The 23,706-nt window shown below is 40.3% G+C and overlaps 1 pseudogene; it reads right to left on the reverse strand.

The window, feature by feature from the left end:
* Positions 1-1,066: 1,066 nt before the first annotated feature.
* On the reverse strand, positions 1,067-16,110 carry LOC125475425 (annotated as a pseudogene).
* Positions 16,111-23,706: the final 7,596 nt, after the last annotated feature.

Raw genomic sequence — 23,706 nt, forward strand, 5'->3', positions numbered from 1 at the left:
TTCGGTATGGGATACCGAACCGAAAGTAGTATCCCGAATCCCAAACCGAAATCTTTTGGGACGGGAATTTGAAGACCAATCCCAAACCAAAATTTCGGGAATCCCAAATTTCGGGAATCCTGAAATATTTTCGGGATTTCGGGACAAATCGGGAATCCCAAATTAAAATATGAAATTATGAATTATTCTTCAAATATATAATTTAAGAACACATTCATGAACTAGGAATGTCATTTCATTCACACTACCATTTAATCAAATATTGGCATGCTTGATTGTTTTTATCAGAGTCAAAATTCAAATTAATTAAACCCTTTTGACAATCTGTTAAGAGACAAAAGAATCAAACCTTCTGAAATCATTAGCCATGACAGCAGCAATAATAAAATCCAAATGAATATCAAACAGAACATGAAAAATATGCAAGGTGTAAGGCATTCCAGGTTGCAGAGCATGAATTAGAAACTACTAGCATCAATTATAAAAGAATAATATAAAATATATATGTATAAATTAATAATATATAATTTTGGTTTGGTATGGGATTCCCGAAATATTGAGAAGCCAATCCCAAATCCCATACCAAAATTTCGGGATCGGTTCGGGATAGCACCCCGAAAATTTCGGGAATTTCTGTTTGGGAAATTTTTGGTTTGGGATCGGGATTTTTTCGGTTCGGTTTGGGATTTTCGGGAATTTTTTCCACCCCTACTCAAGGGTCTTCCAAAGAAAAATGTAATACTGTATACGAAACTGCAAGATGGTAGGTGCAGAAATTCCGTTTGGAAATACTTCTTTATATACACTTATGCTAATAAGCGTTTTTACAGAAACCAAATAAAAGTACTTCGTGTAAAAACATATCAGTACTTATTCTAATAAGCGCTTTTATGATCCAAAAATACTTTTAACTTTTTTCTATTTGTCAGAAGCAACTTCCAAACAGGGCTGAATTAAAAGAAGTTCCTAAATATCATTCACTTGTTAATTTGCCATGGTATAAAATATCATCTAGTGGGATGTACGCAATATGAGACAAAGGTATTTATGTATTTCTGTTGATAGATCACACCGTATGCCACTCCGAGTGGCACGCCTGAAATTGCCATAATTCATGTTCCAAGATCTCCACATGGTGAGTAGGAAACTACGAAGTTTTACAGACAGTTTGATTGCAGCATGAATAAAAAGAGGGACACCAATCAATCGAACTTTCTTATGTTATTTAACTTCTTTTTTTTTTTTTTTAAATAAAGATGGTTTCCTATATGTTATAATGCCTGAAAAATATATAATTTTTTTTTTAATCAAAATGGTTCATGAGATTTGTATAACACATAATTTTGGTCCTTGAAATTTAAAATCAATAGAAGTGGTCCTTGAGATTGTCCACCATCCATTATTTTGGTCATTCCGTTAAAAAACTCCGTTAAGTTGAGGGTATAACACATAACTTTGGTCCCTAAAATTTGCATAACACATCATTTTGGTTCATGAGATTTGCATAACAGATAACTTTGGTCCCTGAGATTGTCCATCATCCATCATTTTGGTCATTCCGTTAAAATGCTCACGGACCACTTAACAGAGTTTTTTTAATGGAATAACCAAAATAATGGATGGTGGACAATCTCAATGACCACTTTTATTGATTTTAAATCTCATAGACCATTTTGGCTAAAAAGCCATAAAAAAATAACTTAGCAGACCTGGATTGACGTTTGAACAAATTCTTGTACCTGGTTCTAAAGAGTTTCCTTCAAAGTCTTCACATCGACTTGTTTGGAAGTCTTGTGTAGTGGATTTCAATTTTGTTAACCTGTATTGTTTGGATGTAGGAAGCAAACGTAAGCAAAAACTGCTTTGATTTGTTACAATGGATTTTGAATTACATGCTAAAAGTGTAAAACAAGTCCATACATAATTTGCTATCCTTATCATCTCCGGGATGAACATCTATAAAACCAACACAACTCGTCATAGGCCATATGACACTAAGATTCTGACTCGTGGAGCTAACTCAAATTACGTCAAGCTGAAAAGTTTGGAACCACCCTGGCGAGGCTGAGAAACAAGTGTGCTGAAGTCCTCCACATCACTATGGATATTTCCGTCGTCATATTGTCCCCCAAGCCCACTTTCATCATCGTAGTATGGAAATTGCCCATCATCGTCACATTATTGCCTTGATTCATCTGATATAACACCAAGTACTCTATATAAATTACTTGCACATTTTCATCAGTTATAAAATAAATAAATAAAATGATTGAGAAAACAAATGGACGTTCCAAAAAATTAATTATTGGTATTCTATTTGTTATCAACGAGAAAGAATTTATTACCTGAGGCCTTCCTGCGTCGCCTTCCAAGGCACTACAGCAAGAAAAAAGCATATCATGAAAAAGAAAGAGTACACCAAAAAATGTGGTTATCATTGTTGACACACATTACCTTTACTTGAGGTAGAAGAAATAGCTTTATAAGCTCTTCTGGGTGATAGTGGCAATCCTCAGGAAGTTCAGTGTTACAGGGTGCTCTATTTGCAGGAAGCAGTAAGGATTTCGAATTTTTGGGAGGAGCAAAAATTTATGAGAACTCTTCTTCGAAGGATTTTGTGAAATCAAGATCCTGCTATGCCTTGTTCTTCTTTTGTTTTACTGTTGCTAGTTGTTCTGCAGGAGGATCGTTATCGGAACTGAAAAAACAGATTGTGTGATGTGTTACCATACTATTGAATGACAAGAAATACACATACACATATTAGTTGATGACATGATCAATGTGTAGAAAACCAAGATCCACAGTTTCTAAATATCTCTCATATATTGATTAATCAGATAATCTTACAATGATGCAACAGTGTATATATAGACAGTACACTGCTCTTACAATTACAATTATATCCTTGTCTAATCTATTTATTTACATAAGAATCATAACAAACATTTAACTAATTTTGCTTGACTCTTTACACCCCCTCAAGCTGAACTTGGAGGCATCGAAAGGTCCAAGTGCAAGCTTGGATTGCAGATACAGAAACCTAGATTTAGACAGAGATTTGGTATGAATATCAGCTAACTGATCCTAAGAACACACATACTGGACTTTGAGTAGATTAGCAAGGACCAACTCTCGAATATAATGGTAATCAAGTTCAATATGCTTGGTGCGAGCATGAAAGACTGGATTGGATGCAAGGGATATGGCAGACAGATTATCACACCAGAGAGAAGGGACTTGAGGAAGCTGGAGACCAAGATCTTTGAACACTTTGCAAATCCAGGTGATTTCAGCGGCTGTGTGCGCTAATGATCTGTATTCTGCTTCAGTTGAGGAACGAGCAACCGTGGGTTGCTTCTTAGCACTCTAGCTAATAAGATTGGATCCCAGGAATATGCAATAGCCACTAGTAGATCGACGATCGAATGGACAGCCAGCCCAATCAGCATCAGAATAGGCAGTAAGATGAACATTACCTTTCGTGAACCACAAACCATGACTGACTGTGGCTTTGAGGAATTTGAGAATACGTTTGGCTGCTTGAAGATGTGGTTCGCGGGGAGCATGCATAAACTGACAGACTTGATTGACAGCAAAGGATATAAATCAGGTCGTGTCCAAGTTAAGTATTGCAAAGCACCCACAATAGATCGGTATTCTGCTGGATCAGGTAACAAAGGACCAGTGTGATCGAGTTTGATAGATCCAAGAGGAGTGAGGCATGGTTTAGCACCATCCATGCGGGTCTTGTGAAGTAAGTCAAAAATATACTTGCTTTGATGTAAGAAAAGACCAGCAGCAGATCTCTGAACCTCAAGACCCAAAAAATAGTGCAAAGGGCCTAAATCCTTCACGGGAAAAATAGTACTTAGTGTCTGAATGAAATGTTGACAAGCTGCAGGATTTGGACCTGTGACAAGTATGTCATCGACATACACCAAGACAAAAACAGGAACAGATTCTTGGAGCACAAATAAAGAAGCATCAGATTGAGATTGATGAAAACCCAAGGACTTAAGTACTGCAAATAATTTGTCAAACCAGGCCCGAGGGGTTTGTTTCAATCCATACAAGGATTTACGAAGCTTGCAGACATGAGTCGGATAATTTGGATCACTGAAACCAGGAGGTTGCTGCATGTAGACATCTTCTTGAAGGTCACCGTGCAGAAAAGCATTACTGAGATCCAATTGATTAAGAAACCAGTCATATTGAACTGCAAGAGATAGAAGAATCCGAATGGTGATAGGTTTTGCAACAGGACTAAATGTTTCCTTGTAATCCAAACCAGCTTGCTGATGAAATCCTTTGGCCACAAGCCGAGCTTTGTAACGGTCTATAGTACCATTTGGATGTTTCTTAACTCGAAACACCCACTTACATCCAACAATATTTTGTTGGGAGGTAAAAGGAACGAGAGACCAAGTGCCGGTTGACTGTAGAGCATTTATTTCATCCTGCATAGCAGCTCTCCAGTGAGCATGTTTTGAGGCCTGAAGATAAGTTGTGGGAAGAATATCAACCGTATCAGGTAAAGGGTGTTTGGTGGCGGAGTAGGCTTTGGGTTTAAAGATACCAGCTTTGGATCTAGTGATCATAGGATGAGTATTAGGAACAGAAGAAGGATTCACTGAAGAGTGCTCAGAAAAGGTCATATGAGGTACTGGAACATCAACAGGTACTGGAAGATCCTCTGGAGATACAGGAACAGTAACAGATACTGGAGGATGCACGTGAGGTACAGAGTGAGCAGCAGGTATTGTGAATTGCAGATTGACAGACGAATTCACTGGAGAAGTATCAGCAAGAACAGTAGGTGCACCAGGAAAGTCAGATGATATACTCTGAAAGGGAAAGGTAGTCTCGTCAAAGATTACATGCCGAAAGATATATACTCGTTGTGTAACTGGATCAAGACAACGATACCCCTTGTGTTGAAGACTGTACCCAAGGAAAACACAGGATTTACTCTTGCTGGCCAACTTAGATGTAGTATAGGGTTTGAGCCAGGGATAACAACAGCAACCAAAAATTCGGAGTCAAGAATAATCTGGAGGAGTGCCAAAGAGGAGTTCCCAAGGGGACTGCAGTACACCACCAAGGGGAAGGCGATTGATTAGATATGTAGCAGTGGAAAAAGCTTCAACCCAAAACATATGAGGCACTTGAGATTGCACGAAGAGTGTACGAGCAGTTTCAACTAAATGACGATGTTTCCGTTCAACACATCCATTCTGCTCAGGAGTATGAGGACAGCTAAATTGTTGCAAAATGCCATGAAGTTTAAGAAAATTTTGAAATTGATGACTGGTAAACTCACCCCCTGAATCAGAGCGAACAACTTTTATTTTATTACCAAGAGTGTTCTCTACATAGGACTTGTACTCCACAAAGGTTGAAAATACAGAAGACTTGGACTTTAAGGGAAAAAACCAACTATACTTGCTGTGATCATCAACAATAAGCAAGTAATATCTATAGCCACTCACTGATACAACAGGAGATGGTCCCCAGACATCACAGTGCAACAAATCTAGACTTTTAGTAGATACAGATTGATGAGTACCAAAAGGAAGCTTGTGATTCTTTGCTAAAGCACAGTCTTTGCAGAAGAAGGCCAGAGAAGAGTTGCCTTGAACAACAACTTTATTGGTAGACAAGACTTTGCGAAAAATAGCAGAAGATGGATGACCAAGTCGGCTGTGCCATATGCGAACATTAGCAGAAGTACTTACAAGTGCAGTAGGAGTATGAGTGACAGGAGAGAGAACAGATGAACCATGAAGCGGAAAGAAGCCATCTTTAACTTGGCCCCGCAAAAGCGTCCTCCCCGTAAAACGATCCTTGACAGAGGATCCATGAATGTCAAGTGTTAATGAACAATCATTATCTTTAATAAACTGATAAGCAGAGAGAAGACTATGTTTCATTTGAGGCACATGAAGAACATTTTGCAATTTAAACGAGTGAGCAGGAGTATGCAAAATAGATGTGCCAATATGATCTATAGACAGACCTTTACCATCTCCGATGTACACCTTGTCTTCACCATGGTAGGGAGTAGGAGATTGAATATTTGATATATCATTCGTAATGTGAGAGGTAGCACCCGAATCAATGAGCCAAGGATTGGAGGACTTTGCAGTATAGTGAGCACACATGGCAGCAAGTTTAGCTGGAGGAAACTTGCCTGAGATTTCGGGATTCATTCTGTCGAAGCAATCAAGAGCTTCATGACTAGTAGAGCCATAAATTTGACAAGGAGTTTTGGGTCCTGAAGAGGAAACATGACGATTGAATCCAGAATTATAAGATCCTCGAGTGAAACCAGAGTTGAAATTCCCACGATTTGAACCACAATTGTAGCTGCGATTAGAACCACGGTTAAAGCCTCGAGTAGAACCACGATTGTAGCCTCTGTTAGAATTATACCGAAAAGAATTCTGAAGTGGTGATGCTCCAGGATTGTGAGCAGCAAGAGCTTGTGGTGGTGTAGGAAGGAGAGGCGGTTGGCTTTGCACAGAGAAGGCATGAAAGGGCTCAGAAGATGAAAGTTTCTTGCGACGCTCCATGGACAACTCCTTAGCGAGCAACAGGCCATGTAATTCATCCAACGAAGTAGAAGAAAGGTGAAGTAAGATGGAATCAGTGAAAGATTCAAAATCATCAGTAAGACCTGCAAGAGTCGCAGCAATGAGATCACGATCAGTAACAGATGCACCAGCGGCAGTGAGAGAATCGGAGATCTCCTTGATTTGTTGAAGATAGTCAGCCATGGATTGAGAGCCTTTCTGAATATTTTGAAGCTTCGAACGCAATTGATGAATATGTACATCTGAGATACCACCAAAACGCTGTTCAAGCTTGAGCCAGAGATCACGAGCGGAGGAGACACCGACTGTGAACGGAATAATTTCCTCAGAGAGCGTCGAATTGAACCAGATAAGCAAATTCTGATCTTTCTCATACCATTGCTCAAAACCTGGATTGATGGAGCGATCTGGAAGAAAGGGAGATGGACAGGGCTCAGTGCCATCAACAATCCCTAGAAGCTTGTAGCGACGGAGAATCGGAGCAAACAAAGCTCGCCACGGCAGATAATTGGATCGCCGGAGCTTGATCGGAACCATACTGCCAATGTTCTGAATCGTGAGAGAATTATACATCTGAGAGGTATTGAGATTTGGGGAAGAGGAATTAGGGTTTGAGGAAGGCACCGACTCAATTAGAGAAGAAGAATCGGAGGGAGACGCCATCAAGATTCAAGAAAAGGAAGCAAGAATCTGAATCGGAGGAGAACAACACCTCAAAGAATCACGGCGGAGAAGACGATCGGAGAAGGCGATCAGAGAAGAGCGGAAGAAGGCAGGATCGAAGAAGCCGTGAGGCGGTGTGGCGATGGTACCATGTAGAAAACCAAGATCCACAGTTTCTAAATATCTCTCATATATTGATTAATCAGCTAATCTTACAATGATGCAGCAGTGTATATATAGACAGTACACTGCTCTTACAATTACAATTATATCCTTGTCTAATCTATTTATTTACATAAGAATCATAACAAACATTTAACTAATTTTGCTTGACTCTTTACAATGAACCTGACGTTAGTTTCTCGATACTTCCAATGATCAGGACCTGCCCAAGCATTTTGTTTTGAAGTAGATCCAAGACTTACGAACAAATACCCATCAACTTTCTCAAGTCTCTCATCCATATCAAGCTTATGGTAAGCACCCGGTTCATTTTCCTACAAAAGTTGAAAATTATCAGGGAGTGAAGTCATTCTACAATTATTCATAAAGCTAAAAAGAAAAACCAGTGGTATAAATATTTACGATTCAAACTTAATATGAATAGTATGTAGGAAAAACCTCATGATAACTCGGGAAATTTGAACTTTCACAGTTAAGGCCTTCCTGCACGACGCTTGTTTGGTCATCATCATGATCATAATCCCAGTTCCCGCAATTCTCAGATACATCACAATCAAAATCAGCTTCATTGTTATGGGCAGCATCAACTTGCTCTGCTGATTCTTGATCACATGTATATATATCTGGTGGCCTTCTGTTATCCTCATCAAATCGATCAACTAAACTCCTGAGAGTGTGTGAAATTTCATCTTTGATTCGCATGTTCAATACCACCTGTTCTACGTATTCTATAAAAGATCAAGAAAAAGTTAAATGTTAGCAAACCACATCATTCTCATTTGGAAAAAATTGGGAAGATGAGATTTACGAAGAACACAATAGAATACCGAAAACGCAACTCACGACCAACAAAAGACAGATCAATGGTATCTAATTTAATAATTTTATAACACTAAAAAATACTATAGTTAAGAGCATTAGGATTTAATCTCATTTTTGTGAAATTAAGGGCCAATTTGGGATTACTGTGCTTTTTTAGTAAATTGCTTCGTGCTTTAAAAATAATCAGCTGCAAAATAAAGCAGTTCGGCGTTTAATAAACTGTATTTTTTAAAATGTCCTGAGTATGAAAAGCAGTGTAAATGCAATGTCTACAAGGATAAATAATGTCATGGTTTAAAATTAATAAGCTTATTACATGAATTTAAAATATTCTAAAGGCTCAACTCCGCTTTTTATTAAAGCAGCTTTTAAAAACAACCTACTGGCTGCTTTTAAAAGTTGCTGTCTCGATGCCATTACTTTTAAAATAAGCAGTATATTTTATTTTTACCAAACACATTTTTACTACTTAACTTTAAAGTGAATTAGTTTTTGGTGAAAAAGGCAATATCAAACTAGGCCTAAGTCCTTACCATTGAATTATAAATTCCAATTACAACAGTAGTACATGCACAAAACCTAATTCTTAATCGCAATTTCACCTTCCATTCTATCTCCCAATTTGATTCTGTCTTAGCCTTCTCTCTGTCTCGCTTGAGTTCTTCTCCTTCCTGGATTCCATTACCACTAGAACCCAAAACCTAATTCACTATTTGGAAAATGAGATAATATATTTTTATGTGACATAGTACTATTTTTTTATTTCTTTTTCATAATTATTTTTTGGTAAACTTCTTATAATTTGAATGACTTATAATCCTTGACTTTTGTATACTTAGTTTATGTGGAAGAGAGTTATGATGTGGAAAGTCTTACCAAAAACGTCATCTATATAACTCTTGAAGACAATAGATCAAGGCAAAGTTCCACTATCATTTAGTGAACGATGAAAATTGAAGGATTTTGTAAAAAGAACAACATGCAAGCTTTGAGTTTCATTGGCAAGGTGTTAACATCTGAGAAAGGTTCAACAACCTTGAAAAGAAAAACTCATTTATTTTGGGGGTCTTGATACAGATGCCTAGGTTTTAAAATTTTGAGATTAAACATTTATGCATTTTAAAGTTTTGATTAAACATTTATGCATTTTAAAGTTTTGATTAAACATTTTCCTACAATTTAGGTGCCACAAGGATTAGAAGTAGCCTTTTTTATACCCAACTTGCCATTATATAAATATACCTTTTAATTCCTAGATAACACATCAAAACTCCTAAAATCTTGTAGATAAATTGACACACCCCAACCGAGATCAGGGCATGCTGGCTGTCACGTGGAAGTGACGTAGCCATGTGCACAGTGCGGAAGCTAAAAACAGTAATATAAAAGTACGAATAATTTAAAACTAGCAAATATAATGTGATAAAGTATGTGCTAGCGAAAGTAAGACGCTGAATTCAGAGCTTTAAGCCTACAGTAGTCCAAAAGAAATGATAGAACAATAGTGCACCCGAAGGTGACCCTACGTAGTTGAGTGTCTGTCAGAATGCCGGGACATCCTCCGGGAAAACCACCAAACCCGCTAAGCTACTAGAACCTGGAGGGGCGCAAAACAAAAGCGTGAGTGGGAAAAAACAAATTCTTTGAAAACCAATTCATAAAATACATTCTAACCCCTCGCCGTAAAACATGTATACTTCCCAGAAAATAAACACATATACGTAGATATGCCAAGTCATGCTCAAGGGTATGCCAATCATGCTCACAGGTATGCCATCACAAAACCTCATAATATCATGCATGTGCTCAGGTATAAATCACATCAATAGCATAATAAACTGGCAGCCGGAGTCCCCTAAGTGACCTGTACGGCTGAATCTAGAGCTCAAATCTCAACTAAATCACTAAACCTGCCCACGAGTCGGAACCACCTATAGTGGTCTGTACGACAGGCCTGGGTGTAATACATATGAACGCTCTAGTGCTACGATCACGTGAAGGCTGTGCGAATAATCGCGGGTCACCTACGAGTCGGAACCACCGATAGTGGTCTGTACGACAGGACTGTGCACCTAACTTGGATTCAAGCTGAGCGTGTGGTGCGGGAGGTGAACAACACGTGAAGAATTGTGCCCTACTCTGAGCAGGAGCACTAACACCGGGGGTGCAGGTTATGAGCTCTCTAAGCATCTCTAACCACTATTTAATGCAATCGTTAAATAACGCTTACCTGGCACTTACCTATGCCTCCACAGCACCAACAAATATATATATGACATATGCATAATCGAATATATAATTAAACGTATATGCCACTAATCATGCATAACCATCAATCATATAAAAAGAATGGCATAAAACGAAGCATTTATACTAATTTCTGGGAAATAATATGTATATAGGTATATACGGAAAACAAAAGCCCACTCACTGGTATGTGGAAGGGTCGTAGCCCCCTGCCTCGAGTGTGCACGCTCGTCCTCGGGATACGTGTCACCTATATGCGAATTAACTATAAAAACGTTAACTTTAAAGCACATAACCGTCCGTTCAAAACAACTTCTCATACATTGCTCAAAATGGACAAATGAATATACCAACGTGATCTACACAACCTCACGATCACACCCATATTTTTAAAAATAATTTTTGGACCTCCCACGCGCCCTCACGCGCCAAAACAGGCACGGACCCACGCGCCCCCACGCGCGGCCACGTGCCAGGCACATTGACGGCGTCAAGTGACGCCGTCAGGAATATTCCGTTGAACTGACGGAATATTCCGTTAACCCTAAACTGACGCCGTCAACGTCCGTTAGGAATATTCCGTTAAACTCAACGGAATATTCCCCTTTCTTCTCCGGCCAGTCCCCATCGCCGGCGCCGTCGCCGGAAAACCTGCAACTCGCCATAACTCGCTCGTTTTTCCACCTTTTTTCACGTTTCTTGCACCAAAATCAACCTTAGAGCTAGTAGAACACGATCCTACAAGTTTTAAGGCCTAAAACTACAAGATTATACCTGTCCAAAACTCCAAAACTCGGCCAACTTCGAACCAAGCTTTCCCGACGTCCAAATTTGTCCAACGAAGCACTCCCAAGCTCCTGGGAACCTCACAAACACAACTATAAGCTTCAAATGTCCAAAAACTCACTAAATTAATCTTGCATGAACAGTAGCTAAAACGGACATGGCGATTTCGACGTGAAAACGTCGAAGTTCTTACCTAAAAATGGCACCACTGGACTCCTCTCAGCCTCACAAGCACGATGGTGGTCTTGGATCCCTCGATCTGTGATGTTTTAGGGTAGTTGTGTGTGTGTCCGTACACTTTCAAAAGGAAGAGGAAGGATAGAGACTTGGGAGAGAGAGAGAGGGACAGGGAAAGAGACTGAGAAAGGGATAGGGAAAAGGTGTGTGTGTGTGGTCCAACTCTGGCCAACACCACACAAAACAACCAAATCATAACAAAAACAAACTAGGGGTAAAATGGTAATTTCACACGTACGTTTCAATAATTCCGGGACGGGATGTCACAACCTACCCACCTTAATAGAATTTCGTCCCGAAATTCAAAACAACCAAATAACAACCCCTAGTAGCCAAAGAACAATCTAGGATACAAATCCCTCATCCGATCTTCTGTCTCCCACGTCGCTTCCTCGACTGAATGGTTCCTCCACAAAACTTTCACTAAATTCACCGTCTTGTTCCTCAGAACCTTCTCTTTCCAATCGATGATCGTCACCGGTTCCTCGTCATACGTCAAATCTGGATTAATTTCTAACGGTTAAGGAGGTATCACATGAGATGGATCAGCAACATAATGTCGGAGCATAGACACGTGGAAAACGTTATGCACTCTGGCTAGCTCCGGAGGCAACTCCAACCTATAAGCTACCTCACCAACTCGCTCCGTGACCATGTATGGTCCGATGTACCGTGGACTTAACTTGCCTTTCTTCCCAAATCTCACTACACCTCTCCACGGCGAAAGCTTCAAAAATACCCAATCTCCGACCTCGTACACTCTGTCCGTAGCATGCCGATCCACTAAGCTCTTTTGTCTGTCCTGTGCTGCTTTCAGATTAGTCTTGATTACCTGAACGTTCTGAGTAGTCTCCTCAACAATCTCCGAACCCACTAAAACTCTTTCTCCGACTTCTGACCAACACAACGGTGTGCGACAAGCTCTACCATACAATGCCTCAAATGGTGCCATGCCAATGCTCGAATGAAAACTATTATTATAGGCAAATTCCATCAAATCCAACCGCTGATGCCAAGCATCACCAAACTGCAACACCGAAGTTCGCAACATATCCTCCAACGTCTGAATAGTCCTCTCAGATTGCCCGTCTGTCTGAGGATGATACGCCGTGCTGTAGAGTAGTCTCGTACCCAAAGCTTCCTGGAAAGCCACCCAAAACTTAGATGTGAACCGTGGATCACGATCCGAGACAATACTCACCGGGACACCATGGTACTTCACTACCTTCGAGATGAACAACTCCGCTAAACGACTCAAAGAATACTTCTCTCTCACTGGAATAAAATGTGCTGACTTAGTGAGTCGATCAACGATTACCCAAATGCCGTCAAAACCGTTATGTGTACGAGGGAGCTTGTACACAAAATCCATGGTGATATTTTCCCATTTCCACTCGGGAATGGGAAGCGGCTGCAACAACCCAAACGGCTTCTTCCTTTCTGCCTTAACCTGCTGACAAATGGCACACCTACTCACATACTCGGCTATCTCCCTCTTCATACCCGGCCAATAATAAAATGGTCGAATGGTATGATACATTTTAGTAGCCCCTGGATGCATGGCGTAAGCCGAGATATGTGCTTCATCAAGAATTTCCTTCTTCAAATCCACATCATTTGGCACGAACATTCTTCCCTCTTGCATCAACATGCCATCCGATTCACGTACCCTGAGGTCTCTCCTCCTACCTTGTTCTCGAGCTTGGATTAATTCTTGAGTCTGATCATCAGCTGCTTGGGCTGCAAGCACCCGATCAACTAAGATGGGCCTAACTTGAAAATTAGCAAGTAAAGCCACATCTCGATCTTCTGCTTCTAACCTCACTCCCGTAGCACGCAAGTCCGCCAAAAGAGGAATACGGCTTGCATACAACGCATTAATGCGGCCCTGAGACTTCCGACTAAGTGCATCAGCAACTACATTCGCACGACCAGGGTGATAATCAATCGTGCAGTCGTAATCGCTGAGCAACTCCATCCACCTCCGCTGACGAAGATTAAGTTCCTTCTGAGTAAAAAGATATTGGAGACTCTTATGATCAGTAAAGATCCTACATTTCTCGCCGTAAAGGTAATGTCTCCACAACTTCAACGCAAAAATGATAGCAGCCAACTCCAAATCATGAGTAGGGTAATTCAACTCATGGGGTTTTAACTGACGCGAAGCATAAGCAATCACCCTACCATGCTGCATCAACACACATCCCAGACCATTCAAGGAAGCATCGCTATAAACCTCGAAATCACCACTATCGTCCGGGAGTGCCAGAACAGGTGCTTGAGTGAGACAATGCTTCAACTGCTGGAAACTCTGTTCACACCTATCATCCCACTCAAATTTAACATCTTTCCTCGTTAGTCTCGTCAATGGTAAGGCAATTACCGAGAAATCCTTAACAAATCTCCGATAATACCCCGCCAAACCAAGGAAACTCCTCACCTCGGTGACGGTTCGCAGTTGCTCCCAATTCTCCACCGCCGCAACCTTCTGAGGGTCAACCAGAATACCTTGAGCAGAAATAACGTGCCCCAGAAACGCTACTTGGTTTAGCCAAAACTGGCACTTGCTAAACTTAGCATATAATTGATGTTCCCTCAACCTTTTCAGCACCAAAGTAAGATGTCGAACATGCTCCGCCTTCGACTTAGAATACACCAGAATATCATCGATAAAAACAATCACGAACCTATCCAAGTAAGGCTGGAACACCCGATTCATTAAATCCATAAAAGCTGCTGGTGCATTCGTCAACCCAAATGGCATAACCAGACACTCGTAATGACCATAACGAGTCCTGAACGCCGTCTTAGGAACGTCATCCCTATTAATCTTCAGTTGATAGTACCCAGACCTCAAGTCAATCTTAGAGAACACACAAGCACCTCTAAGCTGATTGAATAAATCATCGATACGTGGCAACGGATAACGGTTTTTAATCGTCACCCGATTCAATTGCCTGTAATCGATACACAGCCTCAAAGTTCCGTCTTTCTTCCTCACAAATAATACTGGAGCGCCCCAAGGTGAAGTACTAGGCTGAATGAAACCCTTATCCACTAATTCCTGCAGCTGCACCTTCAATTCCCTTAATTCAGCAGGTGCCATACGATAAGGAGTCAAAGAAATAGGATTAGTACCTGGAAGCAACTCAATAGTAAACTCCATGTCTCGATCAGGTGGTAAACCAGGAAAATCCTCGGGAAAAACATCTGGAAAGTGTCGGACTACCCTCACATCCTCAACACTACTAGGAGGAGCCTCATCCAACACCACATGGGCTAAGTACCCCTGACAACCTTTAGTCAACAACTTTTTCGCCCGTAACGCCGAAATAACACCATGTCTCACCCCACTCTGCTCACCCACGAAAGTAACCACAGGTAGTCCAGGACGGCGAAACGTAACTATTTTCCCGTAACAATCAATATTGGCACGATTGGGGTGCAACCAATCCGCGCCCAAAATCACATCGAAATCAACAATATCTAACGGGATAAGATCAGCTGGCATAACCACACCCTCAACTATCACTGGACACCCTGGGTACACACGATCTACAATACATCTCTCCCCTCTAGGCATAACGAACTCTAAATCATACCCTAGAGGTGTGGGGCGAGGTTGCGTCACTTGAGCAAATGTATGAGAAATCACAGAATGTGTAGCTCCACAATCAATTAAGACTCTAGCAAAATAACCAAGAATATTTAACGTACCCATAATCAGATCCGGGTTGTTCTGAGCATCCTGCAGAGAAATGTTATGAATACGCCCTTGGCCCTGCTGCCGTCCGCCACGACCTCTGCTTGCCTGAGTACTGCGGCCCTGCGTACCACGCCCCTGACTGGGCTGACCGGTCTGTCTCGAAGACCCTGCACTGCTAGTAGCAATCTCTCCTGGCTGAAACTGTCATCCCTGATACCATTGAGAACCGCCGGCTGGGGCTGGAGGATACGGCATATAGCCGCCCGAATACTGAGGGTAACCACCCTGGGAGTAGGGGTCCTGAGGATACTGATACTGTCCCGGGGCATAGGGAACAGCATCACCCTGGTAGTGGTAGGCACCACACCGACCGGCCTGTCCATAACCACTCGGACCTTGAATCTGCTGGATAGGGGCAGGTGGTGGCAGGAAAGTCTGCTGCGGTCTCTGCTGCTGACTCTGGGGACATTGCGCGGCTCGATGCCCCATCTGCCCGCAAGTGAAACAACCACTACTGCCCCGCCTACACTCGCCAGTGTGCCGATTATTACACCTTCGGCAAAGTGGGGCCCTACCTCGACCACCATCCCCCTGTCTCTGGCCTCGAGCGCCACCAGTAAATCTACCTCCTCGTCCCTGACCAGTGGCACTGAAACCACCACTAGAAGAGCTAGAGCTATTACCACCCCTTTTGAAGTTTTGAGTCTAACGAGGCCCGAGCGATGCCTGACCTTTACCCTTGACATCTTTCTTCTGGTTACCATTCTTCTCATCGTCATCACTCTCGCTCATCATATTCTCAGAGTCCTCAACCCTCAACAAAACATCGTAGAACTCCTGATAAGTATCACAATGAGTGGAGGTCGACATCGAACGCCACTTCTTCTTAGTGCCGATGCGAAAACGACGAAGCATCTCCGCTGGATTACTAGCAATCTCAGTGTGGTAGCGAGATAAGTCGGTGAACTTCCGATAGTACTCGTTCGCAGACATCTTCCGCTGTTTCAACTCAGTGAATTCCTGTTTCTTGCGATCGATGTACTCTGGGGGCACAAATCTCCTCTTAAATAACCTAATGAAAACATTTCAGTCAGTTTTCTCGGCTGGAGTCAAACTACGAAGCTCCTGCTCCCACCAGGATGCAGACTCCGTACCCAGAAACCATGAGGTCGTCTCGACCCACCTCTCAACAGGAAGATTCCCCTGATTGTTCAACACTCGGAAAGTCTTCTCAATATGCTCTAACCAACGCTCCGCGCCCTCGTGCCCCTCGTGACCGTGGAACTTATCCAATTTCAGATTATACATAGTCTCCAGAGGAGTCCTCTGGGGAGGGCGGATAGCTGCTTGGATAGCGGTAGCAATAGCTTCCCCCAGCTGAGTGATATCGGGGAAACTAGACTCATCTAAACGACGTGGTTCCCGACGAGGCGACATAATTCTGACAGAAGGCACCAAAACCATTAGAATACTCACAAAAGACACAGGACTGCCAAACCTAAGCTCTGATACCAAACTGACACACCCCAACCGAGATCAGGGCATGCTGGCCGTCACGTGGAAGTGACGTAGCCATGTGCACAGTGCGGAAGCTAAAAACAGTAATATAAAAGTACGAATAATTTAAAACTAGCAAATATAATGTGATAAAGTATGTGCTAGCGAAAGTAAGACGCTGAATTCAGAGCTTTAAGCCTACAGCAGTCCAAAAGAAACGATAGAACAATAGTGCACCCGAAGGTGACCCTACGTAGGTGAGTGTCTGTCAGAATACCGGGACGTCCTCCGGGAAAACCACCAAACTCGCTAAGCTACTAGAACCTGGAGGGGCGCAAAACAAAAGCGTGAGTGGGCAAAAACAAATTCTTTGAAAACCAATTCATAAAATACATTCTAACCCCTCGCCGTAAAACCTGTATACTTCCCAGAAAATAAACACATATACGTAGATATGCCAAGTCATGCTCAAGGGTATGCCAATCATGCTCACAGGTATGCCATCACAAAACCTCATAATATCATGCATGTGCTCAGGTATAAATCACATCAATAGCATAATAAACTGGCAGCCGGAGTCCCCTAAGTGACCTGTACGGCTGAATCTAGAGCTCAAATCTCAACTAAATCACTAAACCTGCCCACGAGTCGGAACCACTTATAGTGGTCTGTACGACAGGCCTGGGTGTAATACATATGAACGCTCTAGTGCTACGATCACGTGAAGGCTGTGCGAATAATCGCGGGTCACCTACGAGTCGGAACCACCGATAGTGGTCTGTACGACAGGACTGTGCACCTAACTTGGATTCAAGCTGAGCGTGTGGTGCGGGAGGTGAACAACACGTGAAGAACTGTGCCCTACTCTGGGCAGGAGCACTAACACCGGGGGTGCAGGTTATGAGCTCTCTAAGCATCTCTAACCACTATTTAATGCAATCGTTAAATAACGCTTACCTGGCACTTACCTATGCCTCCACAGCACAACCAAATATATATATGACATATGCATAATCGAATATATAATTAAACGTATATGCCACTAATCATGCATAACCATCAATCATATAAAAAGAATGGCATAAAACGAAGCATTTATACTAATTTCTGGGAAATAATATGTATATAGGTATATACGGAAAACAAAAGCCCACTCACTGGTATGTGGAAGGGTCGTAGCCCCCCTGCCTCGAGTGTGCACGCTCGTCCTCGGGATACGTGTCACCTATATGCGAATTAACTATAAAAACGTTAACTTTAAAGCACATAACCGTCCGTTCAAAACAACTTCTCATACATTGCTCAAAATGGACAAATGAATATAACAACGTGATCTATACGCCGTCAGGAATATTCCGTTGAACTGACGGAATATTCCGTTAACCCTAAACTGACGCCGTCAACGTCCGTTAGGAATATTCCGTTAAACTCAACGGAATATTCCCCTTTCTTCTCCGGCCAGTCCCCCTCGCCGGCGCCGTCGCCGGAAAACCTGCAACTCGCCATAACTCGCACGTTTTTCCACCTTTTTTCACGTTTCTTGCACCAAAATCAACCTTAGAGCTAGTAGAACACGATCCTACAAGTTTTAAGGCCTAAAACTACAAGATTATACCTGTCCAAAACTCCAAAACTCGGCCAACTTCGAACCAAGCTTTCCCGACGTCCAAATTTGTCCAACGAAGCACTCCCAAGCTCCTGGGAACCTCACAAACACAACTATAAGCTTCAAATGTCCAAAAACTCACTAAATTAATCTTGCATGAACAGTAGCTAAAACGGACATGGCGATTTCGACGTGAAAACGTCGAAGTTCTTACCTAAAAATGGCACCACTGGACTCCTCTCAGCCTCACAAGCACGATGGTGGTCTTGGATCCCTCGATCTGTGATGTTTTAGGGTAGTTGTGTGTGTGTCCGTACACTTTCAAAAGGAAGAGGAAGGATAGAGACTCGGGAGAGAGAGAGAGGGACAGGGAAAGAGACTGAGAAAGGGATAGGGAAAAGGTGTGTGTGTGTGTGGTCCAACTCTGGCCAACACCACACAAAACAACCAAATCATAACAAAAACAAACTAGGGGTAAAATGGTAATTTCACACGTACGTTTCAATAATTCCGGGACGGGATGTCACATAAATATTGTAGAATTTAATTCCAATAAAAAGTCTTTCAAAATACCCATGAATGCGACTTGCCATTATATTTAATATACCTTTTAATTTTCTTAGATAATATCTCAAAACTCTTAAAATCTTGTAGATAAATATTGTAGTATTCAATTTTGATAAAAAGTCTTTCAAATTACACATGAAACGTAGATTTCTTCTTGGTACATATTTGATACGTTAGTTAATATATCTTCTTGGTACATATTTGGTATGTTTGTTTTCTTTTTTGTATATATTTGGTACATTTATATTTATTTAAAAAAAAAAACATATTTGGTACATATATTTCCTCTTGATTAAAAATATATTTCTCCTTGGTACATATTTGGTACATTACTTTATATATCTTCTTGGTACGTAGTTGGTACGTTCATATTTCTTTTTTGTATGTATTTTGTACATTTATATATTATTTTGGTACGTTTATGTTTATTTAAAAAAAACATATTTGGTAAGTTACTTTATATATCTCCTTGGTACGTATTCATTACGTTTAAATATATTATATGAACGTACCAGCCTCAAGCCTCCGAAAATAGAGAATACGTCTAATTATCTCACATGATTTCAATATAAAATAGTGAAAACAACCACTAATTGAAATGGATAGGTCCATTCAAAATTCAAAAATAAGGATCACAGAATTCTAATGTGGGAGAAGAAACCATACGGCTCAAACGTGGGAGAAGAAACTAGTTTCCTAAAAAAAAAGGCCACATACAAAAATATATCAACCTTAAAAGATAATAATTAAGATTTTAAATTAAAAAAAAACACAATAATTACATGTAAACTAAATAAATATAAAAATGCTGACATGGCTATTATTTAGGTATCCTAACAAATTTCAAAATAGAACCAATGCTTAATCTAAAAAGTATTAGAAAAGTGCCCGGGATTCTAATTTGTATCCTTGCACATTTGATATTTTGTACTAGTGTATTGATACTTTTTATTACACTCTTAATTTTGGAGTATGTAGTACTTAATGAAAAATGTGTTTTTATGTTTAAAGAATATTTATGTGACTATGTGTTATGTGCAAATTTTTTTAAAAAATATATATTTTCCTTAACGGGGTTAAACGGGTTGGGTCATTTTACTTGTTAATTTTAACAGGTAAAGTTACCCTACCTGTTAAGAACCCGTTAAGATAATGAGTGTGACACAACACGACCCGTTAAAATAACAGGTGTTACTCAAAAACAACACGAACATGACAAACACGACCCATTTACCAGGCTTAATAATTCAGTCTAACTAGCACCAAAATGCATATACATAATTACTTTTCGCCAATGTGGTAAAATGTCACATGCAAAAGAAGGAGGGACAGGGTGCATTTGCTTTTATTATATAGGACCCAAACAACATTTTATTACAAGCTTCATAAAAAAAATTGTAGCAATTCCAAAACTAATAAGCATCATTTATCACGTTAACAGGAGGCCAATTATTTAGGTATCACACGAGGCCAATCTTTGATTTTCCTGTCAAACACTCCTGCTCTATAAGTAGAAATGACTAACTCAAGAAGGAAGGGAAATTGCATCCATATGAAAGATGCAACTGGAACACTTGCAAGCAAAGTAACGAGAATGGCAATAGATGATTTTCCATGAAGTATAATGGAAAGGGCTGAAGAAAAAGCTATCATCATTGTGGTAATAGATAAAAAAATAGTGATAAGACCTAATATCATTTTTGTCGGCAATGATTTGAGGAAATTATCTTCGGCATAATGTGATGTGAGGATTCCCAAAAATATAATTACTGAAGTTGTGGAAGAATAGAGGGATATAGCATCTGAAACTATAAAAGTTATGAATACCCCTTTACTTAAGAATATAGGAAGACCTTGTTGGATAGTGGCCAACTTGGCTATGCTTTCGGCTAGACAACAACTTGCAAATGCTTTTGGCTATAAAAAATTATAAAGAAAGAAAGGGAGAAACACCTTTCCTTGTTTTGGGGAGGAAAAAAGGGAAAATGTTTTTGTTTTTCTTCAACACCCGTGAGTTGGTTCAAGTGAAGTTAAATAGCCTTTGAAACAAAGGGAAAAGTGAAGATAGCTCATTTCGGTTTTGGAGAAAACAGAGAAGAAGAGAGAGCTCAATACTCTGCTGAGAAAAAGAAAGAAGCTGCAAATAGAGAAGAGAAGCTGCTGCTTCATTCGGTTAGTAATCATCTACCAAAGTGGTTGTTGTTGTAATAGCTTTGAGCTATATGTATAGAGAAGAAATTATTCATTATATTTCTTCCTCTATTTGTTTCTTTGGTGTGTGAGAGCTTTTGGGTGTATTGGGTTATTTGGGCTGTGAGATTGCCAACACTTTGTAAACTCCCATTTGGTTGATAGAGGATTATTGGGTGAGCTCCTACTGCTCCGAGGACGTACTCCAGTTACACTGACTCTGAAGGAACCTCGTTAAAATCTTTGTGTCTTTTATATTTTGTTCTTGCATTTTCATTTGATAAATTTCCTGTGGGCTAGCTTGAGTTGGTTCCATTTAGTTTGGTGCTATCCTAGCACAACAGACCTGTATCTTGATTATTTTCACGAGGAACCGTAAAAATGCTGCTGCAAACATGATAGTAACGATGAGAGTGCCTACGATTGTACAAGATGTTGTTGTATCCTTCATTGCCTTTTCACCCTCTTTCACCAAGTCCTTGTGACCCTTGGTAAATAATTCACATGGTGTCATCTTATCTGTACAATTTATTGCTTCAAGAGTTGTGGCACTTGAAAGACGCTCCACCTCCTGCATGTCATTCAACAAAAACTTAGAAGGGATGTGATTATATACATCCGAAGAGTAATTATGATCTCTTGGTACAAATCCTTGTGGCTAAGTCTCAAGGAATTCAGTTCAAGTTATGAAGGAATGGACCGCAAATGTTGAAATAACTTCTGATTTCCTTATAAATTTCAATTATATAGAAGAGAGAAGACGGTGAATAGGAGAAAGGAGGGGGGTTCGATCATCAATTTTCACTAATATGATTAAGTAGTCTCTTATCTAATAACATAGATTTTATAAGTATAATATATAATAAATTCTATAGATAAGTAGTCACCTTGAACAATTAAAGTTCCCTTTGCATCTGCAAAGCTGCACCTCGAATATGATTAATCTGTGCGACGAAGGAAATAGTTCCTACCACATGCAGCATGTTATTTCTCAACTTATCTAACATATCTATGAACGATTTCCTTGGTCTTGATTTTCTAGTCCATTTAATAGACTCAGGGGGCATTTGTTTGCCCTCATTAAGTGGGATTGGACTAGACTGGACTAAAACTTAAAGCAATACCGTGTTTGTTACGCAGCAGGACAACCTTTAGTGGGACTAGCTGGAACTCGCCTCGACAAAGGACGTCGCTAGAAGGTCTTAGCGAGTCCCATCGAAAGGCATCGGATTGCTAAGACCTTTGCTGCTTCACTCCATATGCTTCTCTTCGTCCGCTTCTCTCCCTTGCTCTGCTTCAGCTGCTTCTGTCTCCCTTACCCATTTATCTGCTTCTCTCTTTCCCAGATCTGAAACCCAACCCACCCACTGCCTAAACCCAACCCACCCACTGCCTAAATCTCAACACCAAAATTTGAAAAAAAAAATTCAAAACAAAAACAACAACAATCCCCATATAAAGATTCTTCCTTATTCCCAATAATTCCCAGAAAATTGCCAAAAAAAAAATATTTTCCCAAAAAATTCCTGAGAAATGGATAGAGAAAGGGAGAGAGTAGCTTTGGTACAAAGAAAAATGGAGAGACGGAAGAGAGAGTAGCTTTAGGGACGATTTTGTAGGAAAAATCACTTCGAAGGATATTGTTTTGCAGGAAAAAAATGAGTGTTGGGGGACAGCACTAACGAGGAAGAAAAGAATGAATTCCCAGGGAGAAAGTCCAGATAGAGGAGAGCGCCCCAGACACAGACACAAAGAAAAAGCTTGAATAAAAAATAAAATATTATTGAGTTAATAACAAAATATTATTAAATGTGTATTTAATGATTAAAGTTATAGTTGTTAACTATTCTTTTTTTTAGTCCCGTACTCTACCAAACACTTCACTAAATCAGTCCAGCCTAGTCTAGTCTAAGCCAATCCAGCTTAGTCCCTAAGGCTAGTCCAGTTCGAATTAGTCTGGTGCAACAAATGCACCCTCAAAACTTTAAGTTGTCAACATTCAACCACAACTTGAAAGATGTTCTGACCTTTTTCATTCTTGATTTATTTGAGACTAGAATTTGATCTGCATAGATGAGTAATATTGTAACGACCCGTCCCTAAAAATTATGATTTTTTTTATAACTTTAAAATGTGAATTTACGAAAAATGCCCTTTGAGGCAAAGACGTTGACTTTTGTTGACCGTTTTGTTGTGTTATGTAAGAATCATTTTCTTGGTTTATTTGGATATTACTTGTCGCTATGAATGTTTGGGCGCAAACGGAACGCAATTTGGAGTTGTAATGAAGGAGTTATTAATGAATGAAGTCGAGGATAAAATTGTAAATTTATTATTTTCTGGAATGCTCCAGATTTTGGGAGCAAAATGTGAAAGCCATGTGTATGGCCCAGATTAAAGGGAAGAAAAGATGGGCGGTGGAGATGAAGGATAAGGGAGAGAAAGTGTGAAATCCTGTTCCTGGATTTCATTGTTATAATCTACGTATTTGTATTATTGAGATTTTATATTATTTCTCGAGAATTTATTTTAAATTGTTTGAATTTAGATTTTAAATAAACTAGTTACAAAGTTTGAAGTTTGAAATATAATTGTTTAAAACCCGT

This window comes from the organism of the source record quoted next, unplaced genomic scaffold, assembly GCF_019419815.1.
Source record: "Pyrus x bretschneideri cultivar Hongxiangsu unplaced genomic scaffold, Pyrus_bretschneideri_v1 Contig15, whole genome shotgun sequence".
NCBI classification, from domain to species: Eukaryota; Viridiplantae; Streptophyta; class Magnoliopsida; order Rosales; family Rosaceae; genus Pyrus; species Pyrus x bretschneideri.